Source organism: Adiantum capillus-veneris, chromosome 11 (genome assembly GCF_014529385.1).
Source record: "Adiantum capillus-veneris isolate H3 chromosome 11, ASM1452938v2, whole genome shotgun sequence".
Classification (NCBI taxonomy): domain Eukaryota; kingdom Viridiplantae; phylum Streptophyta; class Polypodiopsida; order Polypodiales; family Pteridaceae; genus Adiantum; species Adiantum capillus-veneris.
The window spans coordinates 120,804,411-120,814,624 of record NC_140941.1 but is presented as its reverse complement, the minus strand read 5'-3'; the positions used below and the strand labels follow the sequence as shown (position 1 = coordinate 120,814,624).

The 10,214-nt window shown below is 41.2% G+C and overlaps 1 pseudogene; it reads left to right on the top strand.

The window, feature by feature from the left end:
* Nucleotides 1-2,851: 2,851 nt before the first annotated feature.
* On the top strand, nucleotides 2,852-4,314 carry LOC147447923 (large ribosomal subunit protein bL12c pseudogene; annotated as a pseudogene).
* The last annotated feature ends 5,900 nt before the right edge of the window (nucleotides 4,315-10,214 follow it).

The window sequence follows — 10,214 nt, the reverse complement described above, 5'->3', positions numbered from 1 at the left end:
GTTTGCTCAATCTTTTAATTCTTCTTGGTTCTGGTGCCTTACTGATAGCCTCCATCTTTCTTGGGTCAATAGATAGCCCTTCTTCAGAAATCACATGCCCTAAAAGAACTCCTCTTTTTGTTGCAAAATGCACTTTTGGCTGGGTTCAATGAAAGTCTAAACTCCTTGCATTTCTGAAAACACAACCTCAAGTGCTCAAGATGCTCCTGCTTCTTTTCAAAAACACTAAAATCATCCAAGAAAACTCTCATGAATGTTGTGAGAAATTCAATAAACACTCTCTATACCACTTTGTGAAATGTAGGTGGAGCATTTTTCAATCCAAATGTCATCATATTACTAGCATAAACTCCCCATTTCGTCGCAAAGGCTTTTTTATCCATGTTTTCAAGTGCCATTGAAATTTGGTTATAGCCACTAAAACCATTCACAAAACTATAAATCTCATGTCCAGCTGCATCCATTAGTGTATCACAAAAAGGTAAGGGAAATGGATCAGTTTACTGTAGCTGCATTCTTTTTCCTGTAGTCCACACACACCTTGATCTTTCCATTCTTCTTTGGAACTACAACAATAGGTGAAAACCAAGTAACCTTATCCAAAGGATAATTGAAACCTATAGCTAACAATTCATCAATCTCTTCTTTAACCTATTTGGCATAATTAGGATTCATCCTCTTTAACCTATAGCTAACAATTCATCAATCTCTTCTTTAACCGGTTTGGCATAATTAGGATTCATCCTGTACCTTTGTTGCACAACTGGAACTACATAAGCTTTCAAATCAATTTTGTGTTGAAAGCTAGCATCCGCTCCTTTCATATCTGTGTATCTCCATGCAAAAACATCTTTGAATTACAACAACAATTCCTTTAATTTATGTTTAAACTCCTCATCCAGATCAGCTGACACCTTCATTGTCTATGGTTCCTCATGAGTATTAATTCATAATCAGTTCATGCAGGTCATCCCGAGTCACCCTAGCAGTTCTTTCCATTTGATGTTCAAAGGCTCACTCTGCCTACTTCACTGTCTCAATGGCTTCTCCCTCTTCTTCTTTTTTTTATAAATCTATAAATTCTTCAACATCTCATTACCCATTTTGTTAGTTGATTGCTTACCCTCCGGAGCAATTATTGGTTTCTGAGTTGTTGACTGTATCCCATCCTCTTCTGGCTGTAACACATACTTGGTTGCTATCTTTTGCACATCAACTTTGAAAATAGGTACAACTAATGAATTGGTTCTAAAAAATTCTTCCTCTATATCCTCTCCAATCCATATTCAGTCCTTCTACAAGCAATGCCCTAAAACCAAAAGTGGTATTACCTTTTTTCCATCCATATGCATTCTAACTTTCTCCTTTCCTCTTTTGATCACTATGGAGTTTTCTCCCCATAACTACTTTATTCTTGCTGCTCTTAACCAGGGTCTTCCTAGCATCATTGCAAGCAGACTCTTCTAGCCTGAGAACTACAAAGTTGGCTACAAATTGTAGTCCCCCAACTGAGATAAGCTTAACAGCTTTTGTGAGATGATCCACATGCAAATCATCATCCTATTCTCAAATTCTAGCCTACAATTCAAAATAGCTCTAAACTGGCTTAAAAGAACTTCAATTTACGCAAGCACTCACTTTTAGAGCACCAAAAAGCATGAAAACCAAAGAAACAAACTTTTCCTACATAACAAAACAACATTTCACTCATACAAAAATTCTTCAAATTCTCACTTGTAAGTGTTTTTTTATCAAAAACTAAACTTTACCTATGGACTCTAAACTAAGTGGAAAATTTTCATCAAAACTAAACTTTACCTATGGACTCTAAATATTCTAAAACATGTCTTGAAACACTAACTCCACGAAGATATAGAAAAAGTGACCCATACTAGCCCATAAATTTAGAAAAGTTGCTCCATCTTCCTCTCTGTGGGCTTCTTTGAATCCTACCAACGCTTGCCAAAACTTTCCAAAAGCTTCGAAGCTTCCTGCTTGTGGGAGCAAACCCCTTGGAAGGGGTGGCCCTCTTATGGCCACTCAAAAAACTCCAAAGGGCATACCAATGGAAAAATGAAAAGAAAGCTATAGTGTGCAAAACTTGTGGTAGCATAGAGATCTATGGCATGCTTCTAGCCGATTATATGATGCTCGGATCATGTCACTCATGAAGCGAAAAACCTTCAGAAAGGCATGGCAAAAGTTTTCGGATCCATAGCCGTTTTGTTTTGCGCAGGTAACCAAGCTCTTCTCCTCCTCATATAAGAGGTCTTGCCCTTATAGCTTTTCCCCTTCATCCCTACAAGGATTGCTTCTCGTGGCTGGAAAAATCCACCTCTATCCCTGTTTGCATGCCTTGCATGTCGATTGCATGGCCTTCCCTTGGTTGCATGGGACTCTGCCGTTCTCATGGCGCCCTTGTGGTCTTCACAACCACACCTTGTGCAACCATGCGCCCTCAATGCCTAGTTGTAGCCCCTCTTCCCCATCTCCTTCCTCAAGGGTAGAGAGAAAAAGAGATGTCTCAGCTCTGGTACTAGTGTAATGTCTTGGGTATTGGCATATTGATCTCCCCTCAACCACTCTCTTTATAGCCCCTTGACCTTAGAGACCCCTGAACATGCATCCCATGTGGGGTCATAGGCCCTTGCCAAGACTCTCTTTAGGACCCTTGTACTCACATTGAAATTACAACGCTCTTTGCCTTGCACACTCTGATGAGATGCGTACTCGATCACGAGATCAGTAGTGCAATTTAATTTTTTGTAGTACCCTTGGGAAGGCCAACCGAGCAACACGAAACAACTTGAAGCACATTTGTTTTTGCAGTTATATTGGCTATATAGCCATTTTTGCGGTTTAGGGTTTATAGATAAGTGCGTATGCTCCTCTGTGATTGACGGTTGAGTGAACTCCGACAACACAGGAGCCAAGGAGTCGCGGCGGTCGCCTCTTGCATGCTGCAGCAGCTATGGTAATGCGAGGCTCTGAGCCTATCAACACGGACGTCCCTTCTTTCAAGGTAGCTGCCTGTCTTTTCTTAACACTTTGAAAAGAGAATGAAGCTTCTGGCAGCAGAGATTCGGTTGCTCTTGCTCGTTTCATGAGCTCAAGCGGGAGGCTTGATGCGGTGCTCCGTATGAGAGCTGGAACTTGCCCGCTATGAGTCGTCTCTTTGGCAGGGCGCGCCTCTACATTAGCACTGCCTCTAAGGGTCTTTCATATCCTGCATTGCCTGCAGTTTTTCAAGATGCGGGGGCATGCACCCCTTCTCAAACATTGCCCTCTTGCACACCCCCTTATGCAGAGTTGAGTGTCTTCTTCAAGAATCTTCATACAACTACACACAAAAAAGGGGCAGCAACTAAGCTGAAAGAGGTGGCCGTGGATAACAGCGATTATATCGATACCCCAAAGCCAGCAGATTACAATCCGTCAAGTTTTGATCCTCAAGAGTCTCGGTCTCCCCCTGCAGACAAGATTATACGAATAGTTGATGAAATTGCACACCTTACCATGATTGAAGCTGCAGATCTGGCTCACCTTTTGAAAAAGAAGTTGGGTCTTCCAGATTCAGCAATGCCATACTATGGAGGTGGAATGGGTGCTGGCACAGCAACTGCACAAGGTGCTCAATCTCCAGCAGCGCAAGAAGAGAAGGCACCAGAAAAGACTAATTTTGATGTGAAGCTTGAGAAGTTTGATGCTGCGTCGAAGATCAAGATAATCAAGGAAGTACGCACGTTCACAACGCTTGGTCTCAAGGAAGCAAAGGAGCTGGTGGAAAAGCTTCCTGCTGTTTTGAAGGCAGGCGTGGCTAAGGAGGAGGCTGAGAAAATTGTCGAGAAGTTGAAGGCTGTTGGAGCTACCTGTGTTTTGGAGTAACATGGCTGCCCGGGACTTTGGTGAGTCTGCCGTGTGTTAACCCTGAAGGGTATTTTACGCCTATGCTAATTAGGCCAAGAAATTTTGCCACAGTTTTTGATGCAAATTTTCTGCTCATGGCGAGTAAGGGATTTGAGTTGGCAGCTATTACCTTGATGCGGGGCTTAGTTCATTCGATAGTGTAGTAATGTGTGTAGGTTTGTCAATTCAGCCTCTTACACAGTAATAATGCCCTCTTAAAAGGCACAGATTTTGGATGGGCCTTTTGATTGTTGATTACTGTCCAGCCATACTTGAGCTGGAGCTTAAGGGTTGTTTGAATGGGCTGCTGGAATTGCCGGCAATGTTTCAAGATGAATGGAGAAGAGTGCCATAGATCCATACACGGTGTAAGAAAGTTTTGATTAAGATCAGGGATTTTTGCAGTCAGGGGTTTGAGTGGCTCTATTTAGAATTTTTTACTTCTTACTAATTCCTGCAGTTTGAGTTCTTTCTGGGGAATGGAGTTTGGCAGTCTCTCTCCTTTAATACACACGCTCATATTCACAGAGACTAATGTGGGTCTTATGTGACTTGCTCTAGGAGGTGGAAAATTCTGCATGGTTTGCTATCAACATTTCGTCTTAATTCATAAGTTACTGGTGCGTGGATGAATGGCAGTTTGTTAGCATTGTCTATCATGGTTCTTAGTTGAGGGGGTGGGAGTCCCTTCATGGTTGGTTATAACATTTTTTTTGCAAACGAGTATCTTCAAGCCAGTCGAGACTTTGTCGGATGCTGTGGCTACATCTTGTAATGCTCTTTGTTTTAAATGCCATTTGAGCTCGTTCATCTAGGCTCCTGAGTACGGTACTGCAGCATGAAATGAACTACCTTTCTTTTGCTCCTTTGGTGGACTACGCTCTCGAGATCGTGTGTTTAGTTTGTCGATGTATGCTTATAGTTAAATACGCATACAGAAGCGTGCACATCCTTCTATGTGTACTCATATCCATAAATGTGCATCAAGGAGACTGGAGCTAGGCAGATGTGGCATATGCAGAGAGAACCTAGCCGGCTGGTAACATGACCTTTATAATTTTAGCCTTCATCTTTACAACAATTTTCAAGAGATTCACACTTGAGCCATGATCCCTAGCTCTAGTGTGCATGCCAGTGTGCCCAAGTTAATAGGATATACCATATTCTCTCGCCCTTTAGAAGTTTTATTCAAAGAAATAGTGACATGGCCTTTAAAATCTTAGCTTGTACCTTTACAACAATCCTCAAGAGGGGTTCAAACTTGAGACATGACCTAGTGCTAGTGTGCATGCTAGTGCTCCAGTTAATAGGTTATCTCCCTCTTTGAAAGTTTTATTCAAAGAAAGTGCTAAAGTGGGGAAAGCTTGTTTCAGGAATGCTTACTCTGCCCTAAAACTCTTGAGAGGAATCTTCTTATTTGACTACACTCTTTGATCAATGCACCAGCCACCACATTCAACCACCACATTCAACCGCTTGATGGAGAAGCTATTTAGGCCTCACCGAACCTTTAACTGGGTGTTCTTTGATGATATTATTGTTTACTCTAATTCATTAGAAAAAAACACAAGAAACACCTCCAGGTAATATTTCAAGTCTTACGATAGAATAAACTTTATGTTAATCAAAAGAAAAGTGAGTTTTTCTTACAAGAGATTTAGTATTTAGGTCACATTATATCTCAAGATGGCATCCAAGTGGATCCATCAAAGCTAGAGGTAATAAAAGGATGGTCTAATTCAAGCAATCTTCATGAACTAAGAAGCTTTACGGGTATGTGTGCATATTATAGACGCTTCATAGAAAATAATAGTAGGACCATTTTATGACCTAACAAAGAAAAATGTTAATTATACATGGTCTGCCAAGGAGAACAATGCTTTCAAAAAGCTCATCTCTCAACCTATGCTTATACTGTCGGATCTCTCAAAGCCATTTGAGGTCCAACGTGACGCTTGTGGTGTTTGCCTTGGAGCTGTTTTGCTCCAAGAAGGGCACGCCATAGCCTATGAAAGTCGAACGTTTGACCCTAATTAAGCAAGCTCTAGGCATATATGAAAATAAACTCCTCGCAGTTCTACATGCCTTAGACTCGTGGAAGCACTATTCTACTAGGGACTCCTTTCATTTTGCGGACGGATCACCAAAGCCTTGAGTACTTCATGACGTAGACCAAGCTCTCCCACAAACAAATGAGGTGGGCAAATTTTCTTTTGCAATTTCATTTTCATTTTGCGCACATTGCTGGCAAGCATAATCAAGTAGCCGATGCACTCTCAAGCCGATCGAGAGTGAATGCGGTTTCTATAGCAACTCACAATGATCTATCTTCTATGATAGATGAGTACGCTATTGATTCCGATTTTAGAGATGTGATTTCAGCCTTTGCACTAGGGAAGAAAGAGGATCCATTTACCTTACAAGAAGGTTATCTTCTCTATGGCAATAGACTATGCGTTACTAACTCACTACGTGAGAAAGTAATGTATGAATCTCATGCTCCGCCTTATGTGGGACATAGAGGGATTCAGTCTACCCTAGAAGGGATTGAAACATATTTTTATTCGCATGCCATGAAAACAAACATACAAGACTATGTTTCTAAATGTGTGGTATGCCAAAAGATGAAGTTTGATAGAGGGAAGCAACCTGGATTGCTTCAACCATTGCCAATCCCTAATTCACCATGGGAGAGCATATCCATGGATTTTATCTTTGGATTGCCCAAGTCTATCCATGGGAATACAGGAATATGGACGATAGTAGACAGGGTCAGCAAACAAACTCATTTTATACCTATCAAAAAGACTATAAAAGCCCATCAAATGGCAACCCTCTTCATCTCACAAATCTTCAAGTACCTTTATTTGCCGATGTCCATAGTGTCAAATAGGGATCTTAGAATGACCAGTAATTTCTGGAAGGGTCTCTTTGAGAATTTAGGGACAAGGTTAAACTTCTCTTTGGTCTATCACCGCAAACGGATGGCCAAATTGAAATAGCTAACCTAACAATTCTTGCTCTACTAAAAGCCTACGTAACGAAAGTAGATCAAAGGTCCCCATGGGAGAAGTACTTACCCTTAGTGGAGTATGCCTACAATAATACTATACATATTTCCACAAGCAAAGCACCTTTTGAGGTAATTGAGGGAAGTTCCAAAAGTCCCCTTCTACTTAAGGTACATGGGAAGATCTTTGTTGCAGATGAGATAGACGAGACCTACAAGAATCTTTCTAGAAGATTAAGGATGCTATCTCTTTCTTAGAGCAAACGCAAAAGGCCGTTTCTGATAAGCATAGAAGAGCCCAAGCCTTCAAAGAAAATGATTGGGTCTTGGTTAAATTTCCCAAGGCTCGATTAAGGCACACGACGAGCAAGAATCCTACGGGACACCAAAAGTACTATGCTAAGTTAGAAAAAGGTACTATGGTCCCTTCCAGATTCTTTGACCAATCAATGAGATGGCCTATCAACTGAAGTTGCCCAGCCATTGGCTCATACACAATGCTTTCCATGTGAGCCTACTAAAGCCTTACAAAGGAGAGCCACCTCAAGAACCAACTATTGAAGACCCACCGGAGATCGAGGACCATGAAGAGGTTGTGCAGCTTGGCCATTCTCTGACATTGAGAGGCGGTAAGATTATCCGACGGTATTTTATTAAGTTTGAGTACTCTCCTTTTGAAGATGCTAGATGCATGCAAGGCATACAATTAAAGGATAACCTAAACCTTGTCAATGCTTTCTTAGAGTAAGCAAATGTACAAATGTTTAAAATGAACAAAGTTTTTGTCTTATAAGACTCTCTTTTTCTTTATTGTGCACAAATGTTAAGTAGCATGCATGCTTAGAATCAAGTTTGCGAAGACGACATCTTCCAAACACCAAGTAGAGCTTGTCACTCTACTATGTAAGATTGATAGGACTAATACATAAACATGCTGCGGTTACCGCCTTAGGCTGTCAAGCGCCAAATGGATTAGTCATCCATTCTAAAATGATGTCATAGGGTAAGATAGGGATCCTCTACCCGCTAAAAAAAGGACTAATGAATAGGGTTTATCTTCTGTAACCGATAGTCAAGGATGGAAATGATTTTCTCATGTTAAATGATCAGTTAATATGGGGAAGTACTAGGGGAGAAAAAACTAGAATATTGGTTAAGATGGCACCCCAGCCACAATAGGGATCCAAAGGAGGGAAAATAGGGATCCAAAGGGGGGGTCATCTGCAGAAGAGCAATGTGCAAGCAATGGGCTTCAAAGACCTAAGGTTCAGTCCATTAAGACTTCCAAAATGCTAAGGTTCCAAAATTCAAAGGTTAAGTCCAATGGTCAATGCTTGGGAAAATTGGATGCTTGATAGTGTACAAAAAGTCTTTGCAAGCTCCTAAAGAGGAGGGGGCGAGCCCTTTTAGTAGCGGATGAGAGAGAAACACACACACACACACACACACACACACACACACACACACACTCATGCAAGCCCCTTTACACAAAGAGCATAGTGGACACATGTTAGCTCCCTAGCCCAATTGCATTCAAATCCTATTGGATGGCCAGAGAGGTGGACCAATGAGAATTAGGCTAGAGTAAATCTAGTTTAATTTATATAAAAACGCTTAATAAAAGAACCAATAAGATTTAATCTCTCTAGAAGACTATTGGCCAGTCTCCCAAGGGGTCCAATGAGCATTCAATAGCCCAACGGCTTGCCTGATTCCTATTGGCCAGAAGACTAAGGGGTCCAATGAGAGTTTAATTGCATTAATTCGTGACCTAAAACTCTCACAAAAGGGGAAAGGGGAACACATGTCACAAGGCTATCACTTATGCTTCTTAATTATGATTGGCTAAGTTGCTTTGTAGGGTCCAATGGGATGCTAGCATGAGTAAATTGCAAGAGGGGTCGACCAAGAGAGAGAGGGGGCTGATTTCATCAAGGCATTATCACACAAAGACACTCACACAATCTCATGTGTGAATCAAGAAGACTCTCTCTCTCTCTCTCTCTCTCTCTCTCTCTCTCTCTCTCTCTCTCTCCTTTTCAAGCTTTAATGGAAAGCTCATCATCTACTCCAAGCTTGTGAGAAGGGAGGCCTACACCAACAACTCTTGGCTTTGTGATGCAAATCCAACCAAGAGCAAAGCTTCAATGCATGCTCATCTCCTGTACCATGCTAATTACTAAGCTATGCTAAGATATTATAAGTGATTATGTGAGGAGATATACTTCTTTCTCGTAAGACTACTGCTTCTTCCTCTCAATCTACTCTCATACCCTACTAGCTCTCACCATCTTCGAAGGTGTGTGAGGTCTTGGGTCTGAGACCGTGAGGGAATTGATGTCTTGTTTTATAAGTGTGTGCATGGTGCTTGAAGCTTCCATCTTTATTGCACCAGCAAGTTATTAAAGGAACACAAAGTATTGTATTGTAAAATGTCTCCCTTGATGGAGGACACCTATAATACAAAGCCTTTTGGAGGGGGGACAGGCTCCACGTAAATCTGGTCTAGTTCTGTTGTCAATAGCTTAATTTCTCTCTCTTTTGAAGTATTATTCATGCCTATCTAACTACGTGTTATGCTTTTTGTTGCTCCCTCCATCCAAGCACTCTTGCTATGCTTATTGGAATCTATTCTAATGACATGCTCACTATGTCTATGCTATTTTCCACTGCACACAAGTTACTAGGCCATTAAATGTTACATTCGTATTAGAGCACAAGGTTTCTCTTTTCTTGCTCAAGAAGGGAGGACCGTAAGCTAGCTATAAATGGTTGGTATATTAATTGCAATTAAGTAAGTAGAATAGGGATTTTTCAGCCTTGCAGTGTGCCTGCCTTCATGTAGATAATAGGGACTCATTGTCGAGAGCTCTGGTCTTAATAGTGCAGTCCTATGGGGCTTGCCTACGGCTTAACCACTATTGGCTATTAGAAGCTTCACAGGAGCCGGTACATTTCTGGTGTTGAAAGACCCTCTCTTCTGTTCCTTGCAATTAATGTTATTCGAGCCACGAGTACAGTAGCTTGAGTGATTTTCTAAAGGGGTAAAGAGGAGCAACAACTAGGGCTTGAAGTGCCAAAGTACACCTAAAAATATTACATCTAAAAAATTATTAATGACTGACAATAGTAAAGAGAGTGAAATTAATGTTGATAGCTTTGATTTTGCTAATGAGCAGGCTACTAATGATGCCCCTTTGCTTGTTAACTACCTTGCTTCTAGGCTTCAACAAGCCATGGGCAATCCATCCCTCCAAAGTGAAGTGCAATGGCAGCTACGTGCTCATGGGATTCTCCA